General features: G+C 42.2%; 1 long non-coding RNA gene across 1 annotated transcript; it reads left to right on the top strand.

The window, feature by feature from the left end:
• The first annotated feature begins 4498 nt into the window (after positions 1–4498).
• Positions 4499–10168, top strand: LOC145530383 (uncharacterized). The gene is made up of 3 exons (XR_014071722.1): positions 4499–6695; positions 9186–9277; positions 9862–10168. It is a non-coding gene; the product is annotated as an uncharacterized LOC145530383 (long non-coding RNA).
• Positions 10169–16549: the final 6381 nt, after the last annotated feature.

Below are 16549 nucleotides of genomic sequence, written 5' to 3'. Positions count from 1 at the left end.
TGTTATGCTACATCTTTGACATTTGATCTCACTACTCAAATGGAACCTGGAATGTTAGGTCCATGCATCAAGGTAAATTGGAAGTGGTCAAACACAGGAGATGGCAAGAGCGAATATCAACATTTTAGGAATCAGTGAACTAAAATGGACTGGAATGGGTGAATTTAATTCAGATGACCATTATACCTACTACTGTGGGCAAGCGTCTCTTAGAAGAAAAGGAGTAGCCATCATAGTCAACAAAAGAGTCCAAAATGCGGTACTTGGGAGCAATTTCAAAAATGACTGAATGATCTTTGTTCATTTCCAAGGCAAACCATTCATTATTACAGTAATCCATGTCTATCCCCCAACCACAATGCCAAAGAAAGAGAAGCTGAAGGTTCTATGAAGACCTACAAGACCTTCTAGAACTACCACCAAAAAAAGACGTCTTTTTCATCATAAGGGATTAGAATGCAAAAGTAAGAGTCAAGAGATACTTGGAGGAACAGGTAAACTTGGCCTTGGAGTACAAAATGAAGCAGGGCAAAGGCTAACAGAGTGTAGCCAAGAGAACACACTGGTCGTAGCAAGCACTCTCTTCCAATAATACAAGAGACGACTCTACAAATGTACATCACCAGATGGTCAATACCAAAATAAGATTGATTATATTCTTTAAGGTCGAAAATAGAGGAGCTCTACACCATCAGCCAAAACAAGATCGGGAGCTGACTATGGCTCAGATCATGAACTCCTTATTGCAAAATTCAGGCTTAAATTGAAGAAATTAGGGAGAACCACTAGACCATTCAGATATGACCTAAATCAAATCCCTTTGTGACAAATGGATTCAAGGGATTAGATCTGATAGACACAGTGCCTGAAGAACTATGGATGGAAGTTCATGACACTGTACAGGAGGTGGTGATCAAAACCATCCCCAAGAAAAATAAATGCAAAAAAGCAAAATGGTTGTCTGAGGAGACCTTACAAATAGCTGAGAAAAGAAGAGAAATGAAAGGCAAAAGAGAAAAGGAAAGATACATCTATCTGAATGCAAAGTTCCAAAGAATAGCAAGGAGAGAGAAGAAAGCCTTCCTCAGTGATCAATGCAAAGAAATAAGGGAAAACAATAAATGAAAAAGACTAGAGATCTCTTCAAGAAAATTAGAGATATGAAGGGAATATTTCATGCAAAGATGGGCACAATAAAGAACAGAAATGGTATGGACCTAATGTAAGCAGAATATATTAAGAAGAGGTGGCAAGAATACACCAAAGAACTACACAAAAAAAGACCTCAATGACCCAGACAACCACAATGGTGTGATCACTCGCCTGGAGCCAGACATCTTGGAGTGTGAAGTCAAGTGGGCATTAGGAAGTATCACAATGAACATAGCTAGTGGAGGTGATGGAATTCCAGCTGAGCTATTTCAAATCCTAAAAGATGATGCTGTGAAAATTCTGCACTCAATATGCCAGCAAATCTGGAAAACTCAGCAGTGGCCACAGGACTGGAAAAGGTCAGTTTTCATTCCAATCCCAAAGAACAGCAATGCCAAAGAATGCTCAAACTACAACACAATTGCACTCCTTTCACATACTAGCAAAGTAATGCTCAAAATCCTACAAGCCAGGCTTCAACAGTACATGAACTGAGAACTTCCAGATGTTCAACCTGAGTTTAGAAAAAGCAGAGGAACAAGAGATCAAATAGTCAACATCCAATGGATCATAGAAAAACCAAGAGAATTCCAGAAAAATATCTACTTCTGCTTCATTGACTACACTAAAGCCTTTGACTGTGTGGATCACACCAAACTGTGGAAAATTCTTAAAGAGATGGGAATACCAGAACATCTTACCTGAGAAACCCATATTCCTGTCAAGAAGCAACAGTTAGAACTGGAAGTGGAACAACAGACTGGTTCCAAATTGGGAAAGGATCATGTCATGGTCATACATAGTCACTCTGCTTATTTAACTTATATGCAAAGCACATCATGTGAAATGCTAGGCTGGATGGAGCACAAGCTAAATCAAGATTGCCAGGAGAAATATCAATAACCTCAAATATGCAGATGACACCACCCATATGGCAGAAAGCAAAGAAGAACTAAAGAGCCTCTTGATGAAAATGAAAGAGGAGAGTGAAAAAGCTGGCTTAAAACTCAACATTCAAAAAACCAAGATCATGGCATCTGGTCCCATCACTTCATGGCAACTAGATGGAGAAACAATGGAAACAGTGACAAACTTTATTTTCTTGGGCTCCAAAATCACTGCAGAAGGTGGCTGCAGTCATGAAATTAAAAGACACTTGCTCCTTGGAAGAAAAGCTATGACCAACCTAGACAGCATGTTAAAAAGCAGAGACTTTGCTTTGCTGGTAAAGATCCATATAGTAAAGCTATGGTTTTTCCAGTAGTCATGTATGGATGTGAGAGTTGGACCATTAAGTAGGCTGAATGCTGAAGAATTGATGCTTTTGAACTGTGGTGTTGGAAAAGACTATTTAGAGCCCCTTGGACTGCAAGAAGTTCCAACCAGTCAATACTGAAGGAAATCAGCCCTGAATATTCATTGGAAGGACTGATACTGAAGCTGACGCTCCAATACTTTGGCCACTGATGTGAAGAGTCGACTCACTAGAAAAGACCCTGATGCTGGGAAAGATTGAAGGCGGGAGGAGAAGGGGATGACAGAGGGTGAGATGGTTGGATGGCATTACTGACTCAAAGGACATGAGTCTGAGCAAGCTCTGGAAGATGCTGAAGGATGGGAAGCCTAGTGTGCTGCAGTTCATGTGGTCACTAGTAGTCAGACATGACTGAGCGACTGAACAACAACAAAAAGAGGATTAATTCTTCAACAAATCTGTCTATCAACAGTCGAACGGATAAAGATGCGGCAGTCATAAAGAAGAATGAAGTCATGATGAAGAATGAAATTCTGCCATTTGCAGCAATGTAGATGGACTTGAAGGGCATTGTGTTATGTGAAATAAGTCAGATAGGAAGAACAAATGCTATATGATATTGTTTACATGTGGATATCATATATATATGTACATCCAACAAGTGAATACAGCAGGAAAGGAGCAGACTCACAGATAAAGGGAACAGACTAGCGGTTACCGGAGGAGAGGGAAGGAGGAAGGGACAATAGAGGAGTAGAGGGAAAAAGAAAGGGTTATTATGGTATGAAATCATGTGTGTGAAACTTTTGAGGACTATAAAGTACTATAGAATTTAAAGAATCTTTTAATCAATAAAAAAAATTTTTAAGAGAAAATACTTCCAGATTTCATTACAGCAAAACACACCACACCAAATGGTAAGAATAGGGCCAGCTTCATGGGCTTGCGATCGGTGTCCAGAAGCCACACCTAGCAGAGCCCTGTGACTGATTTAAGAGATCTCTGCTCTCACCATCTTAAAATGTGTAATAATTTTTGAGCAAAGAGACCCCACGTTTTCATATTACACCAAGCCCTGCAAATTAGACAGCCAGTTTGGGGTCAGAAAAGTTGTTCTGCTCTGTGCAGAGATGGTGTGTTGCCTGTGTAAATGGGTAAGGAGTTCATGAGTAGGGTTGCCAATAAACATACAGATGCCCAATTTTAGTATCATGTGTGCTTAGTTGCTTATCTGTGACTAACTCTGTGACTCCATTAACTGTACCCCACCAGGCTCCTCCTCCTCCATGGGATCTTGCAGGCAAGAATACTGGAGTGGGTTGCCATTTCCCACTCCAGGAGATCTTCCCAACCCAGGTATCACACCTATGTCTCCTGCACTGGCAGGCAGGTTCTTTACCACAGAGCCACCAGGGAAGCCCATAGAAAGAAAGAAAGATAGTGCTAAATCGTGTCCGACTCTTGTGATCCCATGAACTGTAGCCTGCCATGCTCCTCTGTCCATGGGATTCTCCAGGCAAGAATACTGGAGTGGTAGTGGTTGCCAGTTCCTTCTCCAGGGGAACTTCCCGACCCAGGAACTGAACCCAGGTCTCTCCCGTATTGCAGGCAGATGTTTTACCGACTGAGCTACACAGGAAGCCCCAGGGAAGCCCATATGTCCCCATTATTCCATGGAATTACATCCAATGTTGCATACTTATGCTAAAAAATATTACCCCTACTCTATATAAAATTCAAATTTATGTAACTAAAATCTGTTGTCTAGGCTCCAAGTATCTGTTATACCTGACAGATAACCTTGAGCAGAAGATTTTTTCCATCCATGATTAGAAAGTAACCAGTCATTTTAGCATGTTATTTACTTTTGGAAAGACAGAACAAAGTTCCCTGTGCAGAGGTCCTCACTTTCCAGTCTATTTAATAAATAAATTGCCCATTCATCCTTTGGGTACAGGATATTTATGCTCAACTCTGTGCTTTTCATTTAAAAACATATATTCAACCTCTTACATATATTTCATGCTTTATTTTGCTTATTTTAAATAGAATATATTCTTTTTTTTTTTACTTTTATTTTTTTTATTTTTTATTTTTTTATAAATTTATTTATTTTAGTTGGGGGCCAATCACTTCACAACATTGCAATAGTTTTTGCCATACATTGACATGAATCAGCCATGGGTTTACATGTGTTCCCCCTCCTGGACCCCCCACCCACCTCCCTCCCCATCCCATCCTTCTGGATCATCCCATTGCCCCGGCCCTGAGCCCTTGTCTCATGCATCGAACATGGAATGGTGTTCTGTTTCACATATGATAATATACATGTTTCAATGCTATTCTCCCAGAACGTCCCACCCTCACCTTCTCCCTCAGAGTCCATAAAATTGTTCCATGCATCTGTGTCTCTTATTCTGTCTCGCATATAGGGTTATCGTTACCATCTTTCAAATTCCATATATATGCATTAGTATACTGTATTGTTGTTTTTCTTTCTGGCTTACTTCACTCTGTATAATGGGCTCCAGTTTCATCCATCTCAGTAGAACCGATTCAAATGTATTTTTTTTAATGGCTGAGTAATATTCCATTGTGTATATGTACCACAGCTTCCTTATCCATTCGTCTGCTGATGGACATCTAGGTTGCTTCCATGTCCTGGCTATTGTAAACAGTGCTGCGATGAACATTGGGGTACACGCGTCTCTTTCAATTCTGGTTTCCTCGGTGTATATGCCCAGCAGTGGGATTGCTGGGTCATATGGCAGTTCTATTCCCAGTTTTTTAAGGAATCTCCACACTGTTCTCCATAGTGGCTGTACTAGTTTGCATTCCCACCAACAGTGTAAGAGGGTTCCCTTTTCTCCACACCCTCTCCAGCATTTATTGCTTGTAGACTTTTGGATAGCAGCCATTCTGACTGGTGTGAAATGATACCTCATTGTGGTTTTGATTTGCATTTCTCTAATAATGAGTGATGTTGAGCATCTTTTCATGTGTTTGTTAGCCATCTGTATGTCTTCTTTGGAGAAATGTCTGTTTAGTTCTTTGGCCCATTTTTTGATTGGGTCGTTTATTTTTCGGGAATTCAGCTGCAGAAGTTGCTTGTATATTTTTGATATTAATTGTTTGTCTGTTGCTTCATTTGCTATTATTTTCTCCCATTCTGAAGGCTGTCTTTTCACCTTGTTTATAGTTTCCTTTGTTGTGCAAAAGCTTTTAATTTTAATTAGGTCCCATTTGTTTATTTTTGCTTTTATTTCCAATATTCTAGGAGGTGGGTCATGGAGGATCCTGCTGTGATTTATGTCGGAGAGTGTTTTGCCTATGTTTTCCTCTAGGAGTTTTATTGTTTCTGGTCTTATGTTTAGATCTTTAATCCATTTTGAGTTTATTTTTGTGTACGGTGTTAGGAAATGTTCTAGTTTCATTCTTTTACAAGTGGTTGACCAGTTTTCCCAGCACCACTTGTTAAAGAGATTGTCTTTTCTCCATTGAATATTCTTGCCTCCTTTGTCGAAGATAAGGTGTCCATAGGTGCGTGGGTTTATCGCTGGGCTTTCTATTTTGTTCCATTGATCTATATTTCTATCTTTGTGCCAGTACCATACTGTCTTGATGACTGTGGCTTTGTAGTAGAGCCTGAAGTCAGGCAGGTTGATTCCTCCATATACAGTAGTGAGGAATAAAATGCACACACAAAACAATGGTTATATAGAAATGTCTTCTAAGTATGACGACTCTAGCAAAGAACTTTCTATTCTTCCTCCTCAAGGTCTTCCATTCCACGTCCTCCAACCCACTGAACAAACGGGGACTTCGGTGGCTCCGGAAGTTGCTTCTACAGGTAATCAAACAACTCCATTTCGAAAAGTCATTTCCAGAAGACATTTCTTTTCTATAGCTTTTTTTTTTTAAACAAATGGGCATTTACAAGACGTGATTTTTCTATTTTATCATACGTCGGCAACCTCTTCACATCTAGGAGGCCTAGATGTAGCGAAAGTTTTCTTTTGAAAGGTTGGGGGTAAAGTTGAGAGCAGCTTTTTCATATTATATACACAGGCCTTGTATCAGCGGCCAGTAAATCTTCCCAGAGGGCGGCGGGCACTTTCTCTTGGCCACAAGGGGTACGTTATTCTACCATTTCTATCTTCCGACATCAAGGTCTCGGTAGAACGACGATCACCGCCCGATGGCCCGCTAACGTTCCACCCGTCGTCAACCGCGGCTCCGCTCACCTTGCGGGCCCGTTAAGGCCTTTGTCCGTCGTTGTCCGGACGAGGTGAGGTCTCGTCCAACTGGGACAGAGCGGTCACCTCAGGTGGCAGATTCGCGTGGCCCCAAAGCCTAAGGGTGGACGAGCTGGCGTCCACAATCCTTCCCGGGCCCCCGAGGCTCTAACGGCCCTCCGCTGAGTTCGAGCGGCCGCCATTCTTCTAGTCCTGCCACGCCCGACGCCCAAAGGCGCCACGTTCTCGGTGGCCAGGCGGAGGCTTCGCCTAAGCCCAAGCCCTGCAGCGCTGGGTGAAGAGACCCAGCGATCGGCAGGATCCTGGCTCGGAGGGGCCGCCGCCATTATGTCGCGGCGGTGGGGGTTGGGGGTGGGGAGAGAGGTTCATGGCTGCTTTCAGTCTTGGGCCCTGCCAACTGGCGGCCTCGGCGACCGCTCTGCAAAACACAACCGAAACTGTCCCGGGGCCCCCCAGTTCACCTACCGACCAGAGGCCGGAGGGCCTGGAGGGCCCCAGGGTACAACGCCACGATCCGCTTCTAGCCGCGCTCTCTGCCGGAACTCTAAATAGAATATATTCTTGAAAGGGCTTCCCTGGTGGCTCAGACAGTAAAGAATCTTCCTGCAATGCAGGAGACCTGGGTTCAATCCCTGGATTGGGAAGATCCCCTGGAGGAGGGCATGGCAACCCACTCCAGTCTTCTTACCTGGAGAGTCCATAGGATCACAAAGAGTCAGACACGACTGAGCGACTAAGCACATTAGCACAGCACATATTCTTGAAGATGTTGTTCAATGAAAATTACCTATAAAAAAATTCAATTTCAGCTAGACGTCCTGTATTTTATCTGGCAGACCTTCTCATGGGGTAAAGATGAAATAAGCCTACTTTCCTAGTGTAATTACTAATGGTGAAAGTCGCTCAGTTGTGTCTGACTTTTTGCAACCCAATGGACTCTACAGTCCGTGGAATTCTCCAGGCCATAATACTGGAGTGGGTAGCCCTTCCCTTCTCCAGGAGATCTTCCCAACCCAAAGATCAAACTCAGGTCTCCCGCACTGCAGGCAAATTCTTTAAAAACTGAGCCATATGCGAGACAGAATAAGAGACACAGATGCATGGAACAATTTTATGGACTCTGAGGGAGAAGGTGAGGGTGGGACGTTCTGGGAGAATAGCATTGAAACATGTATATTATCATATGTGAAACAGAACACCATGCCATGTTCGATGCATGTGACAAGGGCTCAGGGCCGGGGCAATGGGATGATCCAGAAGGATGGGATGGGGAGGGAGGTGGGTGGGGGGTCCAGGAAGGGGAACACATGTAAACCCATGGCTGATTCATGTCAATGTATGGCAAAAACTATTACAATATTGTAAAGTAATTAGCCCCCAACTAAAATAAATAAATTTATAAAAAAAAAAAAAAAAAACTGAGCCATTAGGGAAGCCCAAAAATACTGGAGTGGGTAGCTTATCCCTTCTCCAGGGGGTCTTCCTGATCCATGACTTGAACCAGGGCATCCTGCATTGCAGGCAGATTCTGTACCAGCTGAGCTACCAGGGAAGGCCCATTCTTTCACTCTCTAAAGTGTCTCGTGTGTGTTTAGCGGCCAAGTTGTGCCCGACCCTTTTGTGACCCAGTGGACTATAATCTGTCAGGCTCCTCTCTCTATGAGATTTCCCAGGGAAGAATACTGGAGTGAGTTGCCATTTCCTTCTTCAGGGGATCTTCCTGACCCGAGGATCGAAATCATGTCTTCTGCATTGCAGGCAGATTCTTTACCGCTGAGACACCAGGGAAGCCTCCAAACTGTCTTAGCTTGTAAAAATCAGCCTGTGGTCCTTCTAGGTAAAGGGCCTGAGAAGGTTTTGATGTATTTGAACAACTCTCTGGACCAAAGATTTGGAAAACTCTTGTTGAATGTTGAGGTTCCTGTGCTCTTAGCTTTTAAAGAGACAGATAAGCAGGTAAAGACTCAGGAGGGTAACAGAAAAGCAAGGAGGCTAAAGATGGGTAGTGCCTAAGAGTCTTGTAAGAGTTAAACAGACTTACCAGATTTAGTCCTCTTGAAAATTCTTTTCAATGTAGGATTAGACAAAAAAAAAAAAATCCTCATATATCATGCCTAATTGCTCATGAATAAATCTTCAGGAGGCTTTCTTTGAATGGGACAAATTTGAGAAATGGAGGAGAATGTAAAAGTAATTGAAGCATCTCAAACCAGCTGAGTCTTGGAGAGTTTGCCAAAATCTTGGTTGTGAAATTTTTAACCTTGCTTTTTTGGAGTAATTGGTATGTTGATTATAATTCCCTATACAGTTTTTCCTTTAAATAGTGGAATCACTTAAATATGACACAATGACGTTTGCTAATAAACATAAATCCATAGACCCCTGACTCAATTCTTAATCCCTGATATACTGACTATCAGTTCCCTAAAGCTGTTTTCTTAAAACCCCCAGATTTCTCCTAATTGCCAAACTCAGCAATAATTTCACAGTTTTTATATTCTTTCTCCTCCTTTGACTTCTAGGACACTTGCTTACCTGGAGCTCCTGTATTCCCAATTTTTAGCTCCTCTTGCTTCATCTGGCTCCACATCGCCTTCACTAAGCTTAAATGCAGGTAATCCATAGGTTCTGTCTTGGCCTTTTTGTCTGTTTTCTTTTTCTATACTTTCCCTTTTCAATTTCCTGTTTTTTCATAGATTCAGCTAATGCTTAACTGTTGGTGTGTTGGAGCCAACTTATGCAGCTCAGACCTGAATGTTAGCATCATTTCCCAGCTGCACATGCAATGGTCTCACATAGGGATAGACAATCAGCAACCCCTCTCCTCATCCCGTATCTGATTCTTCAATGCTTAATAGGACGCCACTGCCTGTACCAAGTATTCAAGCCTTTTTCACCCTGATTCCAACCTGTCCTGCAGCCTGATCTTCCACCTTCTCCTTTGTATGTGTCTTTAACTCTAATCAAATGAGACCACACTGTGTCCTCCTAACGGCCATAAGCCATCCTATCACTCTGTCTTAGTTCATGCTGCATTCCTCACCTCTTCCATGAAGGCTCCCATCCTGCCCCAACCTTGCTTTCTGAACTTCTGGCCCAGTTTGGGGGGCCTCTTGTCTGACATTTTTCACATTCTAACTTACATCACCATTGTTTGTATTTATCTTTATTTGTACTTATCTTTTCTCCTTTACAAAGGTAAAAGTATATATCAAAACATGAGTCAAAGTCTTTCCTGGTGGTCCAGTGGTTAAGGATCCACTTGCCAAAGTGGGGGACATGGATTCGATCCGTGCTCTGGGAAGATTCCATATGCCACAGGGCAGCTATACCATGCACCACAACTACTGAGCCCATGCCCTAGAGCCTGTGTTCTACAACAAGAGAAGCCAGCGCAATGAGAATCCTGTACACTGCAAACAAGAGTAGCCACTACTAGAGAAACTCTGTGTGCAGCAAAGAAGACCCAGTGCAGCCAAAAATAAATTAACTAATTAAAAAAAAAGCCAAATCTTTTTTGTCTATTTTTTAAAGCCAGTGTTTGCTTCTACTCTATCTAGCCCTCTGCTGCTGCTGCTGCTAAGTCGTTTCAGTCGTGTCCGACTGTGCGACCCCATAGACGGCAGCCCATGAGGCTCCCCCGTCCCTGGGATTCTCCAGGCAAGAACACTGGCATGGGTTGCCATTTCCTTCTCCAATGCATGAAAGTGAAAAGTGAAAGTGAAGTCGCTCAGTCTTGTCCGACTCTTCGCGACCCCACGGACTGTAGCCTACCAGGCTCCTCTGTCCATGGGATTTTCCAGGCAAGAGTACTGGAGTGGGTTGCCATTTCTTTCTCCAATCTAGCCCTCTAACTTGAGTCAAATACAGGTTCTTCAGTTACTGAATTTATTCAAATGGAAAAAAAATTCATATCTTATAGAGTATCTTTATAGGATAAGAAAATAATTTGGCTCAGAAGAATTGACTTTGAATCACTCTGATTGCATAAGTCTTTGAGAGAGATGCCAGCATATTCTAATACAGCTATGCCTTGGTTTTACTGAGAACCAAGGGTTTTGTTTTTTTAATGTCAATGGCAATAGAAGAATCCTTTTAAGCTGGAAATAGAGAAAGCTATTACCTACTCATGGTAGAGCATAGCTAACACATCACATTGAAATTGTTTCAACAACATTGAGCTCCTCTTCTGTGGAAGATGCGATATTATGTGTTACACCTCATAAAATACTTTGAATTGCCAGAAAATAGAAACTCTTCCTCAATTTTTGTGTGCTAATGGCGTTGCAAACAAAGAGGGTGATTCATGCAGAGAAATCCATATTAAAATTTAAAATGCATTAAAATTAAATAAAGGGCATACTTCAAGAGCACATATAAGTGAATAGATACTTCCTTTTCAGAATTTTCCCTTGGTATTCCGTGAGCAATGTCAACTATTGATGCCTTCAGCTTATAAATGTAGTGCAGTCATAGAAACAGAATTTTAAAATCCATTTGCCCAGCCTCATTCACTCCAGAAAAAAAAAGTCTCTATTTTATGTCTCTTTATCTACTTCCTGATAGCTTCTCTCATTTAATTTTACTGGTACCAGTTGTGGTGTGTGTGTGTGTGTTTGTGCTAGGAAATGTAGAATGGAGCAATGTTGTAATTCTTGAACTGTTACAATCTCATATTACACACACACACACACACACACACACACACACACAACCATTGCATTAAGATAATGAACATTCCACGAAGTCAATGAGAGTCAGTGTAATTCCACAGAAGTGATGTATGAACATTGGAAGCCTAGAATTTCTTCCAAGCTGCTGTGTTCACACCATGTAGAAAGCGGTTCTAAGTCTGGGCTCTATATTTTTGCAATCCTATTGGACTAGACTCTCAAACTACAACCTTGATACAGGTAGCAGGATGCAGGAGATGTGGCCTTCAGGGGAAATTTACTCTGCAGTTTCTCAGCGAGGCTGGACTCTGCTCAGTAATTATCCTTGCTCAGGGCAAATCTAGGTTCTTGACATTTCTCCAAGAAAGGGCAGTGGGTGGAGCAACCAACCTCTACAGCCCCCAGAGTTACGTAGTGACTTGGAATCGCTGAAGTGTGCCTAGCTTGCTTGGGGGAAAAATATCAACCCTGACGTGAGTCCCTCCAAATAGCAGTAGACAGCCCTTTTCGAATCTTAGCCATTTCAGGCCTGCTTCCTTTACCACTGACCTGAAAGAACTTTCAGAAATCTGCTTTGGGAAGACAGTTATACCGATGTCAGAGTCACCACCACATAGCACCTTTAAGCAGCTATAAAAAGGCACCTTTCTGGGCAGACGTAGCCTCAAGTCAAGGTGCAGGACCCATGACCATGGGGCAAGATAGGTTCCCCTCACGCCACACTACCTTCCCACTGGGTGCCCTATGCAGGGCACAGCCTACATATACAATAGCTATGTCTTTCACTATTCATTTGCTGTTGTCACGTCAAATGTTATGAACAGAACAGCAACCATCAGGTATCTCAAGCTTAAAATTTACAACTTTCAGCAGCATCTTGATGGCATGCCATCAGGTGAGACCTGCTGATAATAAGCCTCCTGATACAGCCCTGGCTTCCCACTTTGCCATATCCTGTTTGATTCAGACATGTCATTACCAATGTTATAAGCAGATGTATCAAAGATAAAGCCTTACTGTAAGACAAATCTTGCCGTGGTTTGTCTATAAGACATGCCATAAAATTTCTCTGCATTATTGAATTATTTTGTCTGTCTCAGATGACTTCATATTACAATCTCTATCTGTTCTAATCATCAGGTCATTAAATAACCTTGCAAAAGAATTGTCAATGTACTCCAACATAATTCTAGAGAATTTCCCTTGAGGTACCTGGTGGTTATAAGAAGAAAACAGTTAACACCACGCTAGGAATACATTCCTTTTCAGCAAAGCCACTGACATAAACCACTGCCTCTTTAAAAAAACTATTTTATATTAGAGCATTAACAATGCTCTATTATTAGAGTATTAGAGATTATATACTCAATTATATTAGAGTATTAGAGATTAACAGTGTGTTAGTTTCAGGTTACTGCAAGGTGATTCAGTTATACATATAGAAGTATCTATTCTTTTTCAAATTCTTTTACCATTTAGGTTATTACAGAATATTGAGAAGAGTTCCCTGTGCTATACAGTAGGTCTTTGTTGGTTATTTCTTTTAAATATAGTAGTGGATACACTCCCTTTTATCTATGAGAGAAGAGTCCTTTGTAGGGGCTACCTTTACGGCACAAGGCCCAGAGTTCATCTCCTTGAGGCCAGGGACCTCTTCACGTGAGAGGAATAAAAAGAGCACAAATGTCTTGCTGCTGACTAGAGAGGGTTAGGGTTAGCCACAGAGAAGTGAAAATAGATAAGAAAGACTCCTGCCACCTCTGGGCTGCCCCTCAGCAGTATACCTGGAGCAGCGTAGGCCTTCACTGGATACTTGACACGAGGGGAGGCGGGAGACGATTATTACGCAATGACTTGTGACATATATCACCATGCAAGCCCTCAGGGCCTTCAGACATGGAAAGTCTCTCCAGAGTTTTCGCTCAAGTTCAGTCCACTCCTTTAAATTCCCTGATGCCTGACACCATTTTACAAATTCCCAAAGGGGTTCTATTTTTCTACATATTTGACACAATGGAAATGCCTATGATTGTATGTGCCTCATTACAGAAGCATATCCTGACAGGCTTTTTTTTTTTGAAAAAAAAATTAATAGCTATTTAATTTACCAAGAATGTTGCTATGATTAAGGACATGTTGGTTCCAATGGATTAGGGCAGCTCATCACATTTTACAAACTGCCAACATGTAGTGACATTTTCCTCCTGAGGATGAGTTTCATCAAATTCAAGTGCTGGTTTCTGGTTTATAATTCAATCCATTTCACTGACTCACAGAGGGTGGAGTAAAATGACACAGTTCTTTGGTCCTTCAGTCAGTTTTTCATATTACTGGGTGATTACGCATTTATCTTTTTACCATGAGAGGTGATATGTACAACCGTGTCAGTAATTACCACCTTGCCACTGACTTTCATGTATTCTAGGACTGCCCTCAGATAAACATGTTGGATCAGAGGAAACAAATAAAACATAAGACTGTCATTAAATCAAGGAGAGTTAGAAGGACGAGGAGGGAGAAAATACCATGGCTGTGCCAGCTAGAAGGCTGTCCAAAAGGAGACTCCAGCAACTCTTCATCCCCAGGTACATTATGTACTGGCTACAATTACTGCCTTCATAAAGGGATGCAAAGCACTGGCCAGACATAGCCTTAACAAAGCATGCATTGTACACACAAGGACATAGACATATAAATACGGAAAACCAAGTGCTCTCACTGTTGAAAGAAGAAATTAACTCGTTTGTGCAAACAAGTTTTGGAACTGGCTAATTAGATTCAGACTTTAGTCTTTCCCCCGCCTCTCCCACACCCTGACTTTGCCTGAAATCAGTGATTTCCTATATTTTGGACCAAAAGGGCTCATACAGCTGTTGATGTGTGTTCAGGGAGGGAATCCAGAGAGCTCGGGTGGTTGCGTGACAGCTGGGAATTCTATAAAGATGTACAGTGACATTAAATCATAAACTTTCTGTAGTACATTTGTGGTTGTTGTTTGTTTAGGTTTGCTTTTCCTTCCAGTTCTATTGACACACAGTACTGTTTAAATTAGGGGCTTCCCTGGTGTCTCAGTGGTGAAGAATCCGCGCACAATGCAGGAGATGCAGGGGACATGGGTTCGATCCGTGGGTTGGGAAGATCCCCTGGAAGAGAGCATTGCAACCCACTCCAGTATTCTTGCCTGGAGAATCCCATGGACAGAGGAGTCTGGCATGCTACGGTCCACTGGGTCCCAAAGAGTTGGACACTACTGAACACACACGCATGCACTGTTTAAATTTAAGATGTTCAAGGTGCAGTTTGGCTAAAAATTTTTTTAAAAATGAATAAAGCATAATCCCCTCAAGAAAAATGGCAACCGACTCCAGTATTCTTACCTGGGAAATTCCATGGACAGAGAAGCCTGGCAGGCTATAGTCCACGGGGTTGCAAAGAGTCGGACATGACTGAGGACATGAGCACATGCAGCATAATAATTTGATTTGTATCATGAAACGATGACCACAAGAAGTTTAATGAACATTCCTCATTTCATATAGAAGCAAAATTTTTAAAAACAGAAAAAAGTTTTTCCTTGTAATGAGAACTCTTAAGATTACTTTTTTAACACCTCATATATATATATATATGAAATTAAAAGATGTTTACTCCTTGGAAGAAAAGTTGTGACCAATCTAGACAGCATATTAAAAAGCAGAGACATTATTTTGTCAACAAAGGTCCATCTAGTCAAGGCTATGGTTTTTCCAGTGGTCATGTATGGATGTGAGAGTCGGACTGTAAAGAAAGCTGAGCGCCGAAGAATTGATGCTTTTGAACTGTGGTGTTGGAGAAGAGTCTTTAGAGTCCCTTGGACTGCAAGGAGATCCAACCAGTCCATCCTAAAGGAGATCAGTCCTGGGTGTTCATTGGAAGGACTGATGTTGAAGCTGAAACTCCAATACTTTGGCCACTTGATGCAAAGAGCTGACTCATTTGAAAAGACCCTGATGCTGGGAAAGATTGAGGGCAGGAGGTGAAGGGGACGACAGAGGATGAGATGGTTGGATGGCATCACCGACTCGATGGACATGGGTTTGGGTACACTCCGGCAGTTGGTGATGGACAGGGAGGCCTGGCGTGCTGTGGTTCATGGAGTCACAAAGAGTTGGACACGACTGAGCAACTGAACTGAAAAAAATATATATATATATATATGTAATGTACTGCAATGTTAATTATATTTATCCTGTTTTACATTACATTCCTGTGTGCTCGCTAAGTTGCTTCAGTTGTGTCTGACTCTTTGCAACCCTATGGTCTGTAGCCTACCAGATTCCTCTGTCCATGGAATTCTCCATGCAAGAATACTGGAGTGGGTTGCCATGACCCAGAGATGGAACCTGCATCTCTTGTGTCTCCTGCATTGGCAGGCAGGTTCTTTACCCCTAGTGCCACCTCTAGTACTTGCTTATAACTGGAAGCTTGTACCTTTTGACTACCTCCATCCAATTACCTCTCCCCCAACTTCTGTCTGTAGTGCCTTTTGTATTTAACCTATGTTTGTTTCTAGTTAAGCCCATTTAAAATAGAAACAGTTCGATTTTGAATAGATTGCTGATTTAATGTTTGGACATGTGTATAAACCGAATATCGTCAGTTGTGGAGCGTCTGTGTCAATAAAGGACAATGATAGCGTAATGACAGAAAATGAATGCATTCGAAGTCTCCTGTGTGTGTCTCCTTGAAAAGTATTTCTGGTTTATGTCTAACTGTGTGCTTAGTCGCTCAGTCATGTCCAGACTCTTCGCGACCTCACGGACTGTAGTCCACCAGGGTCCTCTGTCCCTGGGGATTCTCCAGGCAAGAATACTGGAGTGGATTGCCATGCCCTCCTCCAGGGGATCTTCCCAATCCAGGGATCGAACCCAGGTCTCCTGCATGGCAGGCAGATTCTTTACCAGCTGAGCTACCAGGGAAGCCCTGTTATGTCTGAATTCTGGGCATTTGAAATAATTCAAACAAAATAAGAAAGCTCCAGTTCTGACAAAGGTGGCGGACCAGCCATCTTCCCATTCCAGGGACTGCACACCTCCTTCCTGCCCCTCACGCCCTACAAGAAGCTGGCCGTAGGTGTGGCATGTGCAAAAGCAAATATGAACATGGCTGTGGACAAATGACTTGCAGACAGTTACAACTTGATCGTTGCCATTGATACGTATAAACAGAATTAC

This window comes from Giraffa tippelskirchi, chromosome 12, assembly GCF_054371585.1.
Source record: "Giraffa tippelskirchi isolate mGirTip1 chromosome 12, T2T-mGirTip1v1.2.pri, whole genome shotgun sequence".
In the NCBI taxonomy this organism is placed as follows: domain Eukaryota; kingdom Metazoa; phylum Chordata; class Mammalia; order Artiodactyla; family Giraffidae; genus Giraffa; species Giraffa tippelskirchi.
The sequence above is the reverse complement of the archived record's forward strand: the minus strand, read 5'-3'. Positions and strand labels throughout refer to the sequence as shown.